General features: G+C 46.4%; 1 protein-coding gene across 2 annotated transcripts in view; it reads right to left on the reverse strand.

Moving 5' to 3' along the window:
* SYNDIG1 (synapse differentiation inducing 1) overlaps window positions 1-21,919 on the reverse strand; it is a 624,247-nt gene extending 602,328 nt beyond the window's left edge. Inside the window, exon 1 of one of the 2 annotated variants that reach the window (XM_063918133.1) lies at window positions 21,375-21,919. The gene's annotated coding sequence lies outside the window, so the exon portion shown is untranslated. The remainder of the gene's footprint in view (window positions 1-21,374) is intronic. The other variant, XM_063918134.1, reaches the window with a different exon arrangement.
* Between the last annotated feature and the right edge of the window lie 939 nt (window positions 21,920-22,858).

Consider the following 22,858-nt stretch of genomic DNA (forward strand, 5'->3'; position numbering starts at 1 on the left):
TCAGTCCATACCTGGGCCGATGTAGGGTGAAAATGTGTCCTGTATCTGCCCCACCCTCGAACATGTGATGTCACTATGTCACAAGGGGGCAGGACCACTGGGACTAGGATAAGCTCTGAGTGCCCAATGAGTCCTGTATCTGTCCTCCCCCCCCCCCCCCCCAACATGTGATATCACCATGTCACAAGGGAGCAGGTCCATTGGAACTATGAAAATCTGAGTGCCTGATGTGTCCTGTATCTGCCCCTCCTCCCAACATGTGATGTCACTGTGTCACAACATGGGGTCAGGACCATCGGGACTAGGGAGAGGATGTGGCCAATGTGTCCTAAGGATGCTCCAGGCAGCAGCTTTCTAGGCTGTGGGGTGCCGTTCCAGGCAGTCAGCATGCCAGATACAGATGCCACGGGGCCATAACAGTACAGCCCCCTAGGCACTATGCACCGCTCACCCATCCCTACTTATAGCTCTGGCCCATAATAAAGCATTTCTGACCGATGTTTACTTAAATATCCATCCTATGTATGAAATTGATCTAGCAGAGACAGCTCTAGCAAGAACACTCTGTCCCTAAGAAGATCTTAGCAGTGAAGTGAAAGCTATTACTATCACTTCACTACCTTCTCTGGCACTGCACGTGCGGCAGTGTCATTTTACAATAAACATCAGAGGAGGATGGAGACTTCTGCACGATGTATGGAAAATGGAGCTTGATACATAGGCTGGGCTTGGCACAGGAGACTGTTGTTAATTGCGAAAAAAACAGATGTAACCATTCCACAATGCACCATGCTGGCAGGGAAAAGCGGGAAACTTGCCCACCTTTCCGTGGGGCCGGGAGGGCCATCTTATTTTCGGGAGCCTCCCGGCCATTTTGGGAAAGTAGGCAAATATATCACTGTCCCAGAGAGGAGAAAACAAGTGTCGGCAACTATGCATTACTTTTTGGATATGATACAACAATGTTAATATACTATACAAAGTAAAGAGTTTGAACCCCTGGTAAATGGCGCACTTTTAGAAGCCGCAATTGATTCACCACAAATGAACCTTACCACAGTTCAAAAGAAAAACATACCAATGTAAGACAGGTTGTAGGACTCAAATTAAGGGCGCTTTTGACATATATAATAAAACTTAGAATACATCTCTTAGGTTGAAGCTGGAGAAATCATCGGAGAACTATCCAGAAACTCCTTTCCTTTGCAATGTTCCTCTCTCAGGGCTGTGTCAACATGAAAAAGAACACATGAAAATTTATAGTAATAAACACATGTATAATAAAGTTTTTTTAACCAAAAAATTTTTTTTCTCTTAATGTGTGATGCACACTGGGTCCTTAATCAAGGAGTGTTTTTATCCAACAAAGGAGCTCACATTTTATAAAGGTGTATTAAGCATATAAAGGTATCTTTATTTATCACCACGTGTGGATCACCGGTCAGTGATGTCCTCTTTAAACAGAAGGTAAGCGTACCCCACTCACACAACAACAAATTGGTTTCAAACACGTAAAGGCATCTTTGTGTTTTAATAGATGGTTTTTGACTGATGATAAGGGGTGTAGCCTACTCACGGTGGAATAAGTAATGTTCAAGCGTATATAGGTTTCTTTCAAAGATTCCGCTCGTCTAGGGTCACCACGATTCACATCCCCATATACAGGTAATCCACAGGTAAACACAAAGGATTTTGGCAGAAATAGTCCAGATAAAAAAGACTTTATTAAAAAATCCCCACACAGCTGGGTTAGAATTCAACAAACACAAAAACAGTAATAAAAAACAGAAGTCCACAAAAAAGGTATTCACTGGGACAAAGTCCCTTTGTGAAGTCCGGATGGTATACAATAGCTTGTACAGAGTTAAAGGTTCCAAATAAATCTTTTTAAAAGCAGGATACATACATGCATAAAAAGCATAAGTTCATACCTAAATGGTATAGCAAATGGTCCACACTCTTAGCTGGTCAATGCGTTTCGGCCCTTCATGGGCCTTTATCAAGACATGCCTAAAGTGTGGAGGGACCAGGTATTTAAAGGTGGAACAGCCAATCAGAACTTTCAATCAATGACATCATAAGTCTGCAACATTTTAATTAATTAAATAGAATTAACACAAAAAAGGAATTGTATTATATGTACTGTACATCTAATTTTTATGCAAATTATACATTAAATACATCTAAATAACATTATAAATCTAATGAATTACATTCAGCATAGAAAGTGTCTCCATGACAACTTTATATTGGCAATGGTTTTTCCACTCTATATACCACTTAAAACAGTGATCAGAAAGGTGACCATATCCTTTTATGGTGATCACTCGACTCCACCAGAGGATTTGTCTTAATCCCTTGCGACTACGGGGGTCATTCCGAGTTGATCGCACGCTAGCTGTTTTTAGCAGCCGCGCAAATGCATAGTCGCCGCCCACTGGGAAGTGTATTTTTGCTTTGCAAGTGTGCGAACGCCTGTGTAGCCGAGCTCTGCAAAAACATTTTGTGCAGTTTCAGAGTAGGTCTGAACTTACTCAGCCCTTGAGATCACTTCAGTCTCTTTGGTGCCGGAATTGACGTCACACAGCCGCCCTCCAAACGCCTGGACACGCCTGCGTTTTCCCTACCACTCCTGCGTTTTCCCTACCACTCCTAGAAAACAGTCAGTTGCCACCCATAAACGCCCTCTTTCTGTCAATCTTCTTGCGATCGGCTGTGTGTATGGATTCTTCGTTAAATCCATACCTCAGCAACGATCCGCATTGTACTTGTACGACGTGTGTGCGCATTGTGGTGCATATGCATGCGCAGTAGAGACCTAATCGCATTGCAGCGAAAATCGGCAGCGTCGATCAACTCGGAATGACCCCCTACCAAAGGTAAAACAGTTTATAGCGTGATCTGTAACATCGCGCAACGTTGTCATGGTAACAATGAAGGGGAGGGCAAACAGGCATCTTCTAACAAAATGAGACGCATAGTTAACCGCAACACGGACCGCGGTTTCCTGTTTGGAGACCGGAAGTACTCTGGCGGCCTTTTTAGGAAGGTCAAAAGAAGATCTATGAAGGATTCGAAGATTCCTGTGTTGACCGGGACATTTTGTGAAGGTCAATAAAACTTAATTAATAGTAACAAATGTATAAACAAATTAAAATGAGGGAAATATAATAATCCCACTATTATTAAAAAAGGGGAGTCTATTATATATAGTCAGTCCTGTAGGAACAAATCTCATATGTAGGGGAAAAGAAATTCTTTGAATTGCTAATATGTCGTTGCCATGGTGACCCATTGTTATCCCTTTCCCAAGGAAACATTTATCCATACAAAAGAGTTTTCTCTTCTTAGCGGAGTGCCACCCCACTGCAGAGCCGTAACTACGTGTGTGCCAGGTGTGTCTGGCACAAAGTGCAGTCACCCTGAGGGCGCAACTGCCCACATTCCAAGTCAGCAGCTTGTAATGAGTCAAATTGACTCATTACAAGCTGCCTGTATGCGCCGGAGGAGGGGAGGAGCAGCTCCGGAGGCAGCGGAGAAGGAAGAGGAGGGAAGGGGAGAAGTTAGCTGCAGCAGCTCTATGTAATTGGTAGTGGCGCCGCTGCAGCTGTCCCTTTCCTTCCACATAGGCTGGCCGCCGCTGTGAATGCTGGGATGCGCTTCCCTCATCCCATCATTTACAGCGGCAGCGACCAGCCTATGTGGAAGGAGATGGACAGCTGCATGTGTTGCCGCTACCAATTACAGTGCGCTGCTGTGGCTCCCGTGTCCCCCTCCTCCTCCTTCTCCCCTGACTCCGGAGCTGCCAGCACCAAGGAGCCTGACTGCATGAGCCAGCGGACAGATGGTATCATCTATCTATCTATCTTTCTATCTTTCTATCTATCTATCTATCTATCTATCTATCTATCTATCTATCTATCTATCTATCTATCTATCTATCTATCTATCTATCCTGTCTACCTAATGTGTAAAAGGGGACACTGTTTGCCGTAATGTGTAAAAAGGTGGACTGTCTGCCGTAATGTGTAAAAAGGGGGACTCTCTGCCGTAATATGTAAAAGGGGGACTGGCTTCCATAATGTGTAAAAAGGGGGATGCTGTCTGCCGTAATGTGAAAAGAGGGGGACGCTGTCTGCCGTATTGTGTAAAAAGGGGGACTGTCAGCCGTAATGTGTAAAAAGGGGAACACTGTCTGCCATAATGTGTAAAAAGGGTGACTGGCTGCCGTAATGTGTAAAAAGCGGGACTGGCTGACGTAATGTGTAAAAGGGGCTCTACCTGGTGTAGTGGCGGCACTGTGCGGTGTAATTTGAATAATGGAGACTAATGCGCACCGTAATATGAATTGGTACTAATTTGTGGCCACACCCCTTCCCCATGAAGCCACGACTCTATATCTTTTGCGCACCCATGGCGCGCACTACACCTATTTTATATAAAGGAGGGGGGGGGGGGGGGGCGCCAATGCCATTTCTTGCACACAGCACTAAAATGTCTAGTTACGGCACCGCCCCACCGGAACAAAGATCAAAAATTTCAAAATTAATGGTCAGACTTACAGCAAACTTTTTTTATATTTATAAAAACCACTTTAACTCAAAATTACTATTTAAACCTTCTGGGATCAAAGTGTGACATTTATAAATCAAATTAATCTCAGTTTTTGCCAACATTTTAGAACTATCTTTATGTCTTTTATTGATTTTACTGCCTTAATACCACAGAAGGACACTAAACCTGAAATGGAGCAACCATGAACTTGTTTGAAGTGTGCCGAGAGCGCATGAGTCTCCAACCCTTTCGTAATGTTGCGTATATATGTTCGCTAAGTCTAACCTTTAGTGGGAGAAAAGTCCTTCCAATATATACTTTATCACAGATACATCTTATAGCATACACAAAAATTTTGACATTGCAAGTTATGAATTCTTTTGTTTTAATTTTCTCTGACGTCCTAGTGGATGCTGGGACTCCGTCAGGACCATGGGGAATAGCGGCTCCGCAGGAGACAGGGCACAAAATTTAAAAGTTTGACCACTAGGTGGTGTGTACTGGCTCCTCCCCCTATGACCCTCCTCCAAGCCTCAGTTAGGTTTTTGTGCCCGTCCGAGCAGGGTGCAATCTAGGTGGCTCTCCTAAAGAGCTGCTTAGAAAAAGTTTGTTAGGTTTTTTATTTTCAGTGAGTCCTGCTGGCAACAGGCTCACTGCAACGAGGGACTTAGGGGAGAAGAAGTGAACTCACCTGCGTGCAGGATGGATTTGCTTCTTAGGCTACTGGACACTAGCTCCAGAGGGACGATCACAGGTACAGCCTGGATGGGTCACCGGAGCCGCGCCGCCGACCCCCTTGCAGATGCCGAATAGAGAAGAGGTCCAGAAACCGGCGGCAGAAGACGTCTCAGTCTTCATGAGGTATCGCACAGCACTGCAGCTGTGCGCCATTGCTCTCCGCACACTTCACACCAGCGGTCACTGAGGGTGCAGGGCGCTGGGGGGGGCGCCCTGGGCAGCAATGTAATATACCTATTCTGGCTAAAATATATCACATATAGCCCCTGGGGCTATATGGATGTATTTAACCCCTGCCAGGTTCCAAAAAAACCGGGAGAAGAAGCCCGCCGAAAAGGGGGCGGGGCCTATTCTCCTCAGCACACAGCGCCATTTTCCTGCCCAGCTCCACTGCGAGGAAGGCTCCCAGGACTCTCCCCTGCACTGCACTACAGAAACAGGGTAAAAACAGAGAGGAGGGGCACTTATTGGCGATATTTATAATATTTGAGCTGCTATAAAGGGAACACACTTATTAAGGTTGTCCCTATATATATATTTATAGCGCTTGGGTGTGTGCTGGCAAACTCTCCCTCTGTCTCCCCAAAGGGCTAGTGGGGTCCTGTCTTCTATCAGAGCATTCCCTGTGTGTCTGCTGTGTGTCGGTACGTGTGTGTCGACATGTATGAGGACGATGTTGGCGTGGAGGCGGAGCAATTGCCTGTAATGGTGATGTCACCCCCTAGGGAGTCGACACCAGAATGGATGGCTTTGTTTATGGAATTACGGGATAGTGTCAGCACGCTACAAAAGTCGGTTGACGACATGAGACAGCCGGCAAACCAGTTAGTACCTGTCCAGGCTTCTCAGACACCGTCAGGGGCTGTAAAACGCCCTTTACCTCAGTCGGTCAACACAGACCCAGACACTGACACTGAATCCAGTGTCGACGGTGAAGAAACAAACGTATTTTCCAGTAGGGCCACACGTTATAGGATCACGGCAATGAAGGAGGCTTTGCATATCTCTGATACTGCAAGTACCACAAAAAGGGGTATTATGTGGGGTGTGAAAAAAATAAGATTTTACTTACCGATAAATCTATTTCTCGGAGTCCGTAGTGGATGCTGGGGTTCCTGAAAGGACCATGGGGAATAGCGGCTCCGCAGGAGACAGGGCACAAAAAGTAAAGCTTTTTCCGATCAGGTGGTGTGCACTGGCTCCTCCCCCTATGACCCTCCTCCAGACTCCAGTTAGGTACTGTGCCCGGACGAGCGTACACAATAAGGGAGGATTTTGAATCCCGGGTAAGACTCATACCAGCCACACCAATCACACCGTACAACTTGTGATCTAAACCCAGTTAACAGTATGATAACAGCGGAGCCTCTGAAAGATGGCTTCCTTCAACAATAACCCGAATTAGTTAACAATAACTATGTACAATTTATGCAGATAATCCGCACTTGGGATGGGCGCCCAGCATCCACTACGGACTCCGAGAAATAGATTTATCGGTAAGTAAAATCTTATTTTCTCTATCGTCCTAGTGGATGCTGGGGTTCCTGAAAGGACCATGGGGATTATACCAAAGCTCCCAAACGGGCGGGAGAGTGCGGATGACTCTGCAGCACCGAATGAGAGAACTCCAGGTCCTCCTTAGCCAGAGTATCAAATTTGTAAAATTTTACAAACGTGTTCTCCCCTGACCACGTAGCTGCTCGGCAAAGTTGTAATGCCGAGACCCCTCGGGCAGCCGCCCAAGATGAGCCCACCTTCCTTGTGGAGTGGGCCTTTACAGATTTAGGCTGTGGCAGGCCTGCCACAGAATGTGCAAGTTGGATTGTGCTACAGATCCAACGAGCAATCGTCTGCTTAGACGCAGGAGCACCCATCTTGTTGGGTGCATACAATATAAACAACGAGTCAGATTTTCTGACTCCAGCTGTCCTTGCAATATATATATTTTTAATGCTCTGACAACGTCCAGTAACTTGGAGTCCTCCAAGTCACTTGTAGCCGCAGGCACCACAATAGGCTGGTTCAGATGAAATGCTGACACCACCTTAGGGAGAAAATGCGGACGAGTCCGCAGTTCTGCCCTGTCCGAATGGAAAATCAGATATGGGCTTTTGTAAGATAAAGCTGCCAATTCTGACACTCTCCTGGCAGAAGCCAGGGCTAGAAGCATGGTCACTTTCCATGTGAGATATTTCAAATCCACCTTTTTTAGTGGTTCAAACCAATGAGATTTTAGGAAGTCCAAAACCACATTGAGATCCCACGGTGCCACTGGAGGCACCACAGGAGGCTGTATATGCAGCACTCCCTTAACAAAGGTCTGGACTTCAGGGACTGAAGCCAATTCTTTTTGAAAGAAAATCGACAGGGCCGAAATTTGAACCTTAATAGATCCCAATTTGAGACCCATTGACAATCCTGATTGCAGGAAATGTAGGAATCGACCCAGTTGAAATTCCTCCGTCGGAGCACTCCGATCTTCGCACCACGCAACATATTTTCGCCAAATTCGGTGATAATGTTGCACGGTTACTTCCTTCCTTGCTTTAATCAAAGTAGGAATGACTTCTTCCGGCATGCCTTTTTCCTTTAGGATCCGGCGTTCAACCGCCATGCCGTCAAACGCAGCCGCGGTAAGTCTTGAAACAGACAGGGACCCTGCTGAAGCAAGTCCCTCCTTAGAGTTAGAGGCCACGGATCTTCCGTGATCATCTCTTGAAGTTCCGGGTACCAAGTCCTTCTTGGCCAATCCGGAACCACTAGTATCGTTCTTACGCCTCTTTGCCGTATAATTCTCAATACTTTTGGTATGAGAGGCAGAGGAGGAAACACATACACCGACTGGTACACCCAAGGCGTTACCAGCGCGTCCACAGCTATTGCCTGCGGATCTCTTGACCTGGCGCAATACCTGTCCAGTTTTTTGTTGAGGCGAGACGCCATCATGTCCACCATTGGTCTTTCCCAACGGGTTACCAGCATGTGGAAGACTTCTGGATGAAGTCCCCACTCTCCCGGGTGAAGATCGTGTCTGCTGAGGAAGTCTGCTTCCCAGTTGTCCACTCCCGGAATGAACACTGCTGACAGTGCTATCACATGATTCTCTGCCCAGCGAAGAATCCTTGCAGCTTCTGCCATTGCACTCCTGCTTCTTGTGCCGTCCTGTCTGTTCACATGGGCGACTGCCGTGATGTTGTCCGACTGGATCAACACCGGTTTTCCCTGAAGCAGAGGTTCTGCCTGGCTTAGAGCATTGTATATTGCTCTTAGTTCCAGAATGTTTATGTGAAGAGACGTTTCCAGGCTCGTCCATACTCCCTGGAAGTTTCTTCCTTGTGTGACTGCTCCCCAGCCTCTCAGGCTGGCGTCCGTGGTCACCAGGATCCAATCCTGTATGCCGAATCTGCGGCCCTCCAATAGATGAGCACTCTGCAACCACCACAGAAGAGACACCCTTGTCCTTGGAGACAGGGTTATCCGCAGGTGCATCTGAAGATGCGACCCTGACCATTTGTCCAACAGATCCCTTTGGAAAATTCTTGCGTGGAATCTGCCGAATGGAATTGCTTCGTAAGAAGCCACCATTTTTCCCAGGACTCTTGTGCATTGATGTACAGACACCTTTCCTGGTTTTAGGAGGTTCCTGACAAGCTCGGATAACTCCTTGGCTTTTTCCTCCGGGAGAAAAACCTTTTTCTGAACCGTGTCCAGAATCATCCCTAGGAACAGCAGACGAGTTGTCGGCATTAACTGGGATTTTGGAATATTCAGAATCCACCCGTGCTGTTTTAGCACTTCTTGAGACAGTGCTAATCCCATCTCTAGCTGTTCTCTGGACCTCGCCCTTATTAGGAGATCGTCCAAGTATGGGATAATTAATACGCCTTTTCTTCGAAGAAGAATCATCATCTCGGCCATTACCTTTGTAAAGATCCGAGGTGCCGTGGACAATCCGAACGGCAGCGTCTGAAACTGATAGTGACAGTTTTGTACAACGAACCTGAGGTACCCCTGGTGTGAGGGGTAAATTGGAACGTGGAGATACGCATCCTTGATGTCCAAGGATACCATAAAGTCCCCCTCTTCCAGGTTCGCTATCACTGCTCTGAGTGACTCCATTTTGAACTTGAACTTCTTTATGTACAGGTTCAAGGACTTCAGATTTAGAATAGGCCTTACCGAGCCATCCGGCTTCGGTACCACAAAAAGAGTGGAATAATACCCCTTCCCTTGTTGCAGAAGAGGTACCTTGACTATCACCTGCTGAGAGTACAGCTTGTGAATGGCTTCCAACACCGTCTCCCTTTCGGAGGGGGACGTTGGTAAAGCAGACTTCAGGAAACGGCGAGGTGGATCTGTCTCTAATTCCAACCTGTATCCCTGAGATATTATCTGCAGGATCCAGGGATCTACTTGCGAGTGAGCCCACTGCGCGCTGTAATTTTTGAGACGACCCCCCACCGTCCCCGAGTCCGCTTGAGAAGCCCCAGCGTCATGCTGAGGCTTTTGTAGAAGCCGGGGAGGGCTTCTGATCCTGGGAAGGAGCTGCGTGTTGCTGTCTCTTCCCTCGACCTTTGCCTCGTGGCAGATATGAATAGCCCTTTGCTCTCTTATTTTTAAAGGAACGAAAGGGCTGCGGTTGAAAAGTCGGTGCCTTTTTCTGTTGGGGAGTGACTTGAGGTAGAAAGGTGGATTTCCCGGCTGTAGCCGTGGCCACCAAATCTGATAGACCGACTCCAAATAACTCCTCCCCTTTATACGGCAAAACTTCCATATGCCGTTTTGAATCCGCATCGCCTGTCCACTGTCGCGTCCATAAAGCTCTTCTGGCCGAAATGGACATAGCACTTACCCGTGATGCCAGTGTGCATATATCCCTCTGTGCATCACGCATATAAAGAAATGCATCCTTTATTTGTTCTAACGACAGTAAAATATTGTCCCTGTCCAGGGTATCAATATTTTCAATCAGGGACTCTGACCAAACTACCCCCGCACTGCCCATCCAGGCAGTCGCTACAGCTGGTCGTAGTATAACACCTGCATGTGTGTATATACTTTTTTGGATATTTTCCATCCTCCTATCTGATGGATCTTTAAGTGCGGCCGTCTCAGGAGAGGGTAACGCCACTTGTTTAGATAAGCGTGTTAGCGCCTTGTCCACCCTAGGAGGTGTTTCCCAGCGCTCCCTAACCTCTGGCGGGAAAGGGTATAATGCCAATAATTTCTTTGAAATTATCAGCTTTTTATCAGGGGCAACCCACGCTTCATTACACACGTCATTTAGTTCTTCTGATTCAGGAAAAACTATAGGTAGTTTTTTCATACCCCACATAATACCCTGTTTAGTGGTACCTGTAGTATCAGCTAAATGTAACGCCTCCTTCATTGCCAAAATCATATAACGTGTGGCCCTACTGGAAAATACGGTTGATTCGTCACCGTCACCACTGGAGTCATCGCCTGTGTCTGGGTCTGTGTCGACCGACTGAGGCAAAGGGCGTTTCACAGCCCCTGACGGTGTTTGAGTCGCCTGGACAGGCACTAATTGATTGTCCGGCCGTCTCATGTCGTCAAACGACTGCTTTAGCGTGTTGACACTATCCCGTAGTTCCATAAATAAAGGCATCCATTCTGGTGTCGACTCCCTAGGGGGTGACATCCTCATATTTGGCAATTGCTCCGCCTCCACACCAATATCGTCCTCATACATGTCGACACACACGTACCGACACACAGCAGACACACAGGGAATGCTCCTAATGAAGACAGGACCCACTAGCCCTTTGGGGAGACAGAGGGAGAGTTTGCCAGCACACACCAAAAGCGCTATATATATATCAGGGATAGCCTTATAATAAGTGCTCCCTTATAGCTGCTTTGTTATATCAAAATATCGCCATAAATGTGCCCCCCCCCTCTCTGTTTTACCCTGTTTCTGTAGTGCAGTGCAGGGGAGAGACTTGGGAGCCGTCCTGACCAGCGGAGCTGTGAGAGGAAATGGCGCCGTGTGCTGAGGAGATAGGCCCCGCCCCTTTTCCGGCGGGCTCGTCTCCCGCTATTTAGAAAAATTAGGCAGGGGTTAAATATCTCCATATAGCCTCTAGGGCTATATGTGAGGTATTTTTAGCCTTTATAGGTACTCATTTGCCTCCCAGGGCGCCCCCCTCCCAGCGCCCTGCACCCTCAGTGACTGCCGTGTGAAGTGTGCTGAGAGGAAAATGGCGCACAGCTGCAGTGCTGTGCGCTACCTTTAGAAGACTGCAGGAGTCTTCAGCCGCCGATTCTGGACCTCTTCTGACTTCAGCATCTGCAAGGGGGCCGGCGGCGCGGCTCCGGTGACCATCCAGGCTGTACCTGTGATCGTCCCTCTGGAGCTTGATGTCCAGTAGCCAAGAAGCCAATCCATCCTGCACGCAGGTGAGTTGACTCCTTCTCCCCTCAGTCCCTCGCTGCAGTGATCCTGTTGCCAGCAGGAATCACTGTAAAATAAAAAACCTAGCTAAACTTTTTCTAAGCAGCTCTTTAGGAGAGCCACCTAGATTGCACCCTTCTCGGCCGGGCACAAAAATCTAACTGGAGTCTGGAGGAGGGTCATAGGGGGAGGAGCCAGTGCACACCACCTGATCGGAAAAAGCTTTACTTTTTGTGCCCTGTCTCCTGCGGAGCCGCTATTCCCCATGGTCCTTTCAGGAACCCCAGCATCCACTAGGACGATAGAGAAACTACCGATAGTTTTTCCTGAATCAGAGGAACTGAATGAAGTGTGTGATGAAGCGTGGGTTACCCCAGATAGAAAACTGCTAATTTCAAAGAAGTTATTGGCATTATACCCTTTCCCGCCAGAGGTTAGGGCGCGCTGGGAAACACCTCCTAGGGTGGATAAGGCGCTCACACGCTTATCAAAGCAAGTGGCGTTACCGTCTCCTGATACGGCCGCCCTCAAGGATCCAGCTGATAGGAGGCTGGAGAATACATTAAAAAGTATATACACACATACGGGTGTTATACTGAGACCAGCAATCGCTTCAGCCTGGATGTGCAGTGCTGGCGTGGCTTGGTCGGAGTCACTGTCTGAAAATATTGATACCCTGGATAGGGACAGTATTTTACTGACTATAGAGCAGTTAAAGGATGCATTTCTTTATATGCGAGATGCACAGAGAGATATTTGCACTCTGGCATCAAGAGTAAGTGCGATGTCCATATCTGCCAGAAGAAGTTTATGGACGCGCCAGTGGTCAGGTGATGCGGATTCCAAACGACATATGGAAGTATTGCCGTATAAAGGGAAGGAATTATTTGGGGTCGGTCTATCGGATCTGGTGGCCACGGCAACGGCCGGAAAATCCACCTTTTTACCCCAGGTCACCTCCCAGCAGAAAAAGCCGCAGGCTTTTCAGCCGCAGTCCTTTCGTTCCTATAAGAACAAACGAGCAAAAGGACATTCCTATTTGCCCCGAGGCAAAGGAAAGGGTAAGAGACTGCAACAAGCAGCTCCTTCCCAGGAGCAGAAGCCCTCCCCGGCTTCTACAAAGGCGTCAGCATGACGCTGGGACCTTACAAGCAGACTCAGGGGCGGTGGGGGGTCGCCTCAAACATTTCAGCGCACAGTGGGCTCACTCGCAGGTGGACCCCTGGATCCTGCAGGTAGTATCTCAGGGTTACAGGTTGGAATTCGAGAAGTCCCCTCCTCACCGTTTCCTAAAGTCTGCTTTGCCAACGTCTCCCTCCGACAGGGCAACGGTATTGGAGGCCATTCACAAGCTGTATTCTCAGCAGGTGATAGTCAAGGTACCCCTCCTACAACAGGGACAGGGGTATTACTCCACGCTATTTGTGGTACCGAAGCCGGACGGCTCGGTAAGACCGATTCTAAATCTAAAATCTCTGAACCTGTACATACAAAAATTCAAGTTCAAGATGGAGTCACTCAGAGCAGTGATAGCGAATCTGGAAGAAGGGGATTTTATGGTGTCCTTGGACATCAAGGATGCTTACCTTCATGTTCCAATTTGTCCTTCACACCAAGGGTACCTCAGGTTCGTGGTCCAAAACTGTCATTATCAGTTTCAGACGCTGCCGTTTGGATTGTCCACGGCACCCCGGGTCTTTACCAAGGTAATGGCCGAAATGATGATCCTTCTTCGAAGAGAAGGCGTCTTAATTATCCCTTACTTGGACGATCTCCTGATAAGGGCAAGATCCAGAGAACAGCTGGAGGTCGGAGTAGCACTAACCCAAGTAGTGCTCCAACAACACGGGTGGATTCTGAATTTTCCAAAATCCCAACTGATCCCGACGACACGTCTGTTGTTCCTAGGGATGATTCTGGACACTGTTCAGAAAAAGGTATTTCTTCCGGAGGAGAAAGCCAGGGAGTTATCCGATCTAGTCAGGAACCTCCTAAAACCAGGAAAAGTATCTGTGCATCAATGCACAAGAGTCCTGGGAAAAATGGTAGCTTCTTACGAAGCGATTCCATTCGGCAGATTCCATGCACGAACTTTTCAGTGGGATCTGCTGGACAAATGGTCCGGATCGCATCTGCAGATGCATCAGCGGATAAAATTGTCCACAAGGACAAGAGTGTCTCTGCTATGGTGGTTGCAGAGTGCTCATCTGTTAGAGGGCCGCAGATTCGGCATACAGAACTGGGTCCTAGTGACCACGGATGCCAGCCTGAGAGGCTGGGGAGCGGTCACACAGGGAAGAAACTTCCAGGGCGTGTGGTCAAGCCTGGAGATGTCTCTTCACATAAATATACTGGAGCTAAGAGCAATCTACAATGCTCTAAGCCTGGCAAAACCTCTGCTTCAGGGTCAGCCGGTGTTGATTCAGTCGGACAACATCACGGCAGTCGCCCACGTAAACAGACAGGGCGGCACAAGAAGCAGGAGGGCAATGGCAGAAGCTGCAAGGATTCTCCGCTGGGCAGAAAATCATGTGTTAGCACTGTCAGCTGTGTTCATCCCGGGAGTGGACAACTGGGAAGCAGACTTCCTCAGCAGACACGATCTGCACCCGGGAGAGTGGGGACTTCATCCAGAAGTCTTCCACATGATTGTGGTCCATTGGGAAAGACCAATGGTGGACATGATGGCGTCCCGCCTCAACAAAAAACTGGACAGGTATTGCGCCAGGTCAAGAGACCCTCAGGCAATAGCTGTAGACGCTCTGGTAACACCATGGGTGTACCAGTCAGTGTATGTGTTTCCTCCTCTGCCTCTCATACCAAAAGTACTGAGAATTATACGGCAAAGGGGAGTAAGAACGATACTCGTGGCTCCGGATTGGCCAAGAAGAACTTGGTACCCGGAACTTCAGGAGATGCTCACGGAAGATCCGTGGCCTCTACCTCTAAGACGGGACCTGCTTCAGCAGGGACCGTGTCTATTCCAAGACTTACCGCGGCTGCGTTTGACGGCATGGAGGTTGAACGCCGAATCCTAAGGGAAAAAGGCATTCCGGAAGAGGTCATCCCTACCCTGGTAAAAGCCAGGAAGGAGGTGACTGCACAACATTATCACCGCATTTGGAGAAAATATGTTGCGTGGTGTGAGGCCAGGAAGGCCCCGACGGAGGAATTTCAACTGGGTCGATTCCTACATTTCCTGCAAACAGGATTGTCTATGGGCCTCAAATTAGGGTCCATTAAGGTTCAAATTTCGGCCCTGTCGATTTTCTTCCAGAAAGAATTGGCTTCAGTTCCTGAAGTCCAGACTTTTGTAAAAGGAGTACTACATATACAGCCCCCGGTTGTGCCCCCAGTGGCACCGTGGGATCTTAACGTAGTTTTGGATTTTCTCAAATCCCATTGGTTTGAGCCACTCAAATCGGTGGATTTGAAATATCTTACATGGAAAGTAACCATGCTACTGGCCCTGGCTTCAGCCAGGAGAGTGTCAGAATTGGCGGCTTTATCGTATAAAAGCCCATATCTGATTTTCCATTCGGACAGGGCAGAACTGCGGACGCGTCCTCACTTTCTGCCTAAGGTGGTTTCAGCGTTTCACCTGAACCAGCCTATTGTGGTGCCTGCGGCTACTAGCGATTTGGAGGATTCCAAGTTGCTGGACGTTGTCAGAGCATTGAAAAAGGCCCATTCCACAAGGAAGGTGGGCTCATCTTGGGCGGCTGCCCGAGGGGTCTCGGCATTACAACTCTGCCGAGCAGCTACGTGGTCAGGGGAGAACACGTTTGTAAAATTCTACAAATTTGATACCCTGGCTAAGGAGGACCTGGAGTTCTCTCATTCGGTGCTGCAGAGTCATCCGCACTCTCCCGCCCGTTTGGGAGCTTTGGTATAATCCCCATGGTCCTGACGGAGTCCCAGCATCCACTAGGACGTCAGAGAAAATAAGATTTTACTTACCGATAAATCTATTTCTCGTAGTCCGTAGTGGATGCTGGGCGCCCATCCCAAGTGCGGATTGTCTGCAATACTTGTACATAGTTATTGTTACAAAAAAATCGGGTTGTTATTGTTGTGAGCCGTCTGTTCAGAGGCTCCTACGTTTGTCATACTGTTAACTGGGTTCAGATCACAAGTTGTACGGTGTGATTGGTGTGGCTGGTATGAGTCTTACCCGGGATTCAAAATCCTTCCTTATTGTGTACGCTCGTCCGGGCACAGTATCCTAACTGAGGCTTGGAGGAGGGTCATAGGGGGAGGAGCCAGTACACACCACCTAGTGGTCAAACTTTTAAATTTTGTGCCCTGTCTCCTGCGGAGCCGCTATTCCCCATGGTCCTGACGGAGTCCCAGCATCCACTACGGACTACGAGAAATAGATTTATCGGTAAGTAAAATCTTATTATAACTATTTATGGTAACACATTCAATTTTATTGCTTCCTTCGCCTTTTATATTTTTGCATCCCATACAGGAACCACAACAATAAAAATCTGTTGATGTGATATTTGATGTCATTGTGCAGGGGGTAAAGTGCTGGACACCAATTTAATCTTTAAATAACTGGTCCCTCCACACTTTAGGCATGTCTTGATAAAACGTGTTGACCAGCTAAGAGTGTGGACCATTTGCTATACCATTTAGGTATGAACTTATGCTTTTTATGCATGTATATATCCTGCTTTTAAAAAGATTTCTTTGGAAGCTTTTGACTCTGTACAAGCCATTGTATACCATCCTGACTTCACAAAGGGACTTTGGCCCTCATTCCGAGTTGTTCGCTCGCTAGCTGCTTTTAGCAGCAGGGCAAACGCTAAGTCGCCACCCTCTGGGAGTGTATCTTAGCTTAGCAGAAGTGCGAACGAAAGGATCGCATCGCTGCTACAAAAAAATGTTGTGCAGTTTCAGAGTAGATGCAGACCTAATCCTACCTTGCGATCACTTCAGACTATTTAGTTCCAGTTTTTACGTCACAAACATGCCCTGCGTTCTCCCAGCCACTCCCCCGCTTCTCCAGCCACTCCAGCGTTTTTATCAGGCACCCCTGCGTTTTTACACACACTCCCCGAAAACAGTCATTTACCACCCAGAAACACCCACTTCCTGTCAATCACTCAACGATCAGCAGTGCGACTGAAAAGCGTCGCTAGACCTTGTGTAAAACTGCATCGGCTTTTGTGAAAGTACGTCGCGTGTGCGCAGTGCGCACCATACGCATGCGCAGAAGTGCCGATTTTTAGCCTGATCGCTGCGCTGCTAACCATGGCAGCTAGCGATCAACTCGGAATGACCCCCTTTTTCCCGGTGAATACCTTTTTTATGGACTTCTGTTTTTTATTATTGTTTTTGTGTTTGTTGAATTCAACCCCAGCTGTGTGGGGATTTTTTAATAAAGTCTTTTTTTTTGTGGACTATTTCCGCCCAAATCCTTTGTGTTTACCTGTGGATTACCTGTATATGGGGATGTGAATCGTGGTGACCCTAGACGGGCGAAATCTTTGAAAGAAATCTAGATACGCTTGAACACTACTTATTCCACCGTGAGTACGGTACGCCCCTTATCATCGGTCAAAAACCATCTATTAAAACACAAAGATACCTTTACGTGTTTGAAACCAACTTGGTGTTGTGTGAGTGGGGTACGCTTACCTTCTGTTTAAAGGGGACATCACTGACCGGTGATCCACACGTGGTGATAAATAAAGATACCTTTATATGCTTAATACACCTTTATAAAGTGTGAGTTTGGGTTTGCTCCTTTGTTGGATAAGAACACTCCTTGATGAAGGATCCAGTGTGCATCACACATTAAGAGACAATGTTTTTTTTGGTTAAAAAACCTTTATCACACATGTGTATATTACTGTTCTTTTCATGTTAACACCGCCCTGACAGAGGAACTTTGGAAAGGAGTTTCTGGATGGTTCTCCAATGATTTCTCCAGCTTCAACCTAAGGGATGTATTCTAATTTGTATTATATATGTCAAAAGTGCCCTTAATTTGAGCCCTACAACCTGTTTTACATTGGAATGTTAATATACTGTATGCTTTAGTGCCAGAGCTTGCAGAGCATGGAATACCTTTTGAGGTGGCCTCTATGTACCACGTTAGAAAGGATTCCATTTTTTGCATCCCGAACAAATCTGTGGTATATTAAATTGTACATATTACATTTTCCACTATATACAGTATGTGTGTGACAGTATGTATATATGTATATTAACATAGTCACCTACTACCTTCCTCATTAATATATTACCCATCACCAGCACCTGTGCACCTTCCATGTTAATGTTATTCATATGCAACCATCATCTCCTCACAGTATTTCATTCTCCTCTACTTCCCCTACCAGCGCCTGCACTTAAATCTTTCCCACCGTTCCCTGCAATTCATTAATCCTCCTCCTACTGAGTTCATTTATCCCCCCTCTCCTACGCTGGAATTCCCTGTCCCCCTTCTCTCCCCTTCTACCTCATTCACCACATTCCCAACCCTGTAATTACTTTTCCCACTTCACCGCTATATAATTCATCCTCCCTTTCTCTGCAAATCAGTGTTCCCTACGTACCCGCTGCCTCCCCTTCCCCAGTAAGCTAGTATCAGGCAATGGGTCACTATGAAAATGTGCAGCATGCTGATGACATCACCGGAGCTCTATGAAGAGGGACCCGAAATAGCAGCAATGTGTAAGGTGTCAGGGACATCCTTTACCTCACCTGCTACGGGGAAAGGGGGGAATTAATTAGATCAGTGATTTTAAACTAGTGTGGCGTTGCCATGACTGGTGAACACCAGGTAAGTGCTGCACCAAACTAGGGGCACTGTGTGGCGTAATGTGATCTAAGGGGAACTACAAAGTGTCATAATGTGAACTAAGGGCACTACAAAGTGTCAAAATGTGAACTAAGGGCACTACAAAGTGTCATAATGTGAACTAAGGGCAGTACAAAGTGTCATAATGTGAACTAAGGGCACTACAAAGTGTCATAATGTGAACTAAGGGCACTACAAAGTGTCATAATGTGAACTAAGGGCACTACAAAGTGGCATAATGTGAACTGAGGGCACTACAAAATGGCATACTGTGAACTAAGGGCACTACAACGTGTCATAATGTGAACTAAGGGCACTACAAAGTGTCATAATGTAAACTAAGGGCAATGTAAAGATACAATATCTCCTTGAAAAAAATGTATGGTGTGCCTTGATAAATTCAGAATTTAATTCAGTTTGCCCCAATCTGACAAAGGCTGAAATTCTCTGAAGTAGGGGTAGAGAGATGAGCAACCTGCATGCAGGAAGGTGAGATTCCAGGAAGTCACTGAAAGCGTTTCCTGCCAGATTAAAGTTAATTGGCCTGTCACTGGGAAGTGGAAGGCTAAATGTGTAATGTTCGATTGATGAGCTTCGTGTTAAATTTTTAGGGTTCCACCCCATGGAACACTGAAATCCTGTGTGGGCTTTTTGTTCCCGAAACCGGAAGCCCAAAGGGGGTTTTAATGAACAGGATATGACCCCCACACATGCTCAGAATAGTAGAGCGGGGACCTAGGCAGCAGACAGACAAGCATAGACAGGCTCTCATCTCTGAGTCCTAAAGCCATTGTAGTTCCGCAGCTTTGGCGGTATATTATATTGCTTGGCTCAATACAGTATTGCAGTCACTTCTGTAAATGAAGATTAAAAACAAGTACATTGCAGTCACTTCTGTAAATGAAGATTAAAAACAAGTACAATCCACAAAAGGCCCAAGTTTGCTTGCTGGCGATCAGTGCAGTTGGGACAGGAGATAGGCAAATAGTCTAACCAGCTGCTGTAATACCAGTATGATGGTGCATGTTGAGAAGTTTCACAGAAGCTGGATAGCCACAGTCTCCCCATCAAAGCTGAGGCATACACAGAATGAGATATCTCCAGTCTATACTAAATTTAGTAAATTGTTTACATACAGAAAATCTATTTTATGTCATATGTTGATTTAATATCTTTTTTTCCCTGCTGCCTTATCTGACAGTGTGAACATGGTGATACTATAATTCTATTTGATGATATATGACATGTATATGCTGATCATTAGGACTAGAGTTCTCAGCCAAAAGTAATATGTGAGTCTTATAACCCAACTGCAGTGGTAGGTTTGGAGTTAATGGATTTATTCTAATGATTTCCAGTTGGGAATATGGAAATGATGTTGACGTTCCCTAGGAAAAAAAGGATCATCAAGCAAACACTTATACTATATAGTATCTAAAGAAAAACAATTGCTTTTGTTAAAGTACCTTGCCCCGCTGATTATGAATGTAATGACATTGTAGAGGCTTCATATTACAGATTATGTACATTTTGAAAACAGAATAGAGAATATATTTCAAATATATAACTTGCATATGTGTGTGTGTGTGTGTGTGTGTGTGTGTTTGTGTGTGTGTGTGTGTGTGTGTGTGTGTGTGTGTGTGTGTGTGTGTGTGTAAATAGATTTTATTTATATATATATATATATATATATGTATAAATAACCCAAGAAAATTCACAATACATCATTTTATGTGAATTCTTGCATGTAATAATTTATATGAGAGAGTCATTTGCTTTCATGCTTATATTTAGAACACATATAATGGACTTTGCTGAGCAGCATGAAGGAGACAGAAAATGTAGTAACTTTACTAATAGGAACCACTGAGTATCACGCCATAATTCATCTGACTGCAACCTGCTGTGCTAGTAAGACTTTCATAGGTTAAGTTCCACATTTAGGAGAAAAAACATCACATCCAAGCAATTTAAACACCGCGAAATACAGTGGCAAATTAAAATAGCTCAGAAAGAACATAGGTCAGATGAGCAATTATGTTGCCTGCAGTTATACAGTTACAGTTGACTGCAGTGACTTATAGACCACAGGTGCAGAACCAGATATGAACTAAGTTACACTTCAATACTGATTAATTAGTAAGAAGACATAAACAACATTAAAGCTCAATAATGTGTACAGTCTTTGCGATATAACTGAAGTCTAGCCAAGTTAATCTGCATAATACACTTTCAAAAGAAAAAGAAAGCAAGTAACAGTTGTATCACCCCCTTCTCTTCCCCAGGATACAATAAAGATGAATCCCATTGTCTTAACTGTATATGTGCAATCACAGGAGATGTAAATGAAAGTGGTAACAGCATTATGCAGTGATGTGTACAATCCGCAGCAATGTCAGGATGAAGAATAGATGGAATGCTATCCCAAGCACTAGTATGAGCCTGGCTGGCATTGCATTCCCCTGCACATTAACACAGTTCCAGCAAATGCAGAGCGCATATTAACTTCACCTTACAATACACACACAACCTATCTGCTGCATTATCAGTACTGGGAAGACCTGATGCTGCACCACACGTTCCAGCATACAGGCTGTCTGCAACATAAACTGATAACGTTCTATCCTCCTCCACATGGGAGACACAAGGTAACAACACACGAAGATCAATACTATATAAAATACTATCTATAGATGAGTCCCCTGGCAGAGGGGCCTTGGCACTCCAATAGGTTGAACAGGTCATTTACAGTACATGGTAATAAGAAGGACAGCAGGTTCCATACAGTACATTGCTGCAGTATACAACAGTAATAAGTACTAACAGCCTTTAGAATGAAAGTGACCTTACCTGGGCAAAGTAACACAGCTCAAGTCAGGGGGCAAAAGTTGTGGCTGGTGCTAATTGTGGAATGGCTGCTCCATCCGATCCATGGAAGCGACGTGTGTCTGTGTGCCAGTCTCAGACTTGTGGGCTGAGATGACAGCTTCGCCCCCACAAGCAGCAGCAGCAGCTAAGGGAGCTGGATGAGAACCTGAACCGGCCACTGTGACAGAGGTGGGAGGGAGCCCATTCACACACCGCAGCCGGATGGATGCTCTGCAGATCCTCAGCTTCAAACTGCAATTACTGATCTGATAGGATAGTGGGGAAAGGTAATGGGGCCAACTTTTCCTCTGCAGCCTGTCTGTTAGTATATCAGCTGCTCAGCAGAGTGCAGGGGCAGGAAGGAGGAATAGCCGGGTGTAATAGGAGAGAGAGGCTGCTGGAGGAGACGTGAAGGTGGGAGATAAGGGCAGCTACTGCTCGGCTGACAGTAATTTACAGCCCCTGCACGGTAGGAGAGGTAGAGAGACGTGGAGGGTGGATACTTCTTGGTCTTAAAGAGAGCCTGTCTGTAACTGATCTCATTCTCCTGCTCTGTGTGGAAGTGATGGGAGATATTTCACCCTTCATTACTGTAATCCCTGTCATAGTAGTAAGTGTTTTATGCCACTGCATTATGTATAGTCACAGCGAGGTATATACTGTAGCTTCCACAGATTCATCAGTCACTGCACGTCCCACCTTTATCCCTGCACTCCAAATATATTCATTACAGCAAGAGGAATCAGATACACAAAATACTGTGCACCAGCCACACAGAGACCCTACACACACCAGGATACTGTGCATCAGCCACACAGTGCTTGCGCGTACTGTACTGTATACCTACACATACTGTATACTGTGCACCAGCCACACAGAGACCCTACACACACCAGAATACTGTGCATCAGCCACACAGCGCTTGCGCGTACTGTACTGTATACCTACACATACTGTATACTGTGCACCAGCCACACAGAGACCCTACACATACCCATGATACTGTGCACCAGCCACACAGCGCTTGCGCGTACTGTACTGTATACCTACACATACTGTATACTGTGCACCAGCCACACAGAGACCCTACACATGCCGATGATACTGTGCACCAGCCACACAGCGCTTGCGCGTACTGTACCGCACGTCCCTATGTAACTATGCACCAGCCACACAGAGCCTCCACATACTGATACTGTGCACCAGCCACAGCACTTGCACGTGCTATATACTGTGCACCAGCCACACAGAGACCCTACACATACTGTATACTGTGCACCAGTCACAGCACCTGCATGTGCTTGTGCTATATACTGTGCACCAGCCATACACAGCCTGGGTGTACTGTATACTGTGCCCCAGCCACACAGAGTCCCTACACATACTGTATACTGTGCACCAGCCACACAGCCTGCACGTACTGTACTGTATACTATGCACCAGCCACACAGAGCCTGTGCACACTG

This window comes from Pseudophryne corroboree, chromosome 4 (assembly GCF_028390025.1).
Source record: "Pseudophryne corroboree isolate aPseCor3 chromosome 4, aPseCor3.hap2, whole genome shotgun sequence".
NCBI lineage: Eukaryota > Metazoa > Chordata > Amphibia > Anura > Myobatrachidae > Pseudophryne > Pseudophryne corroboree.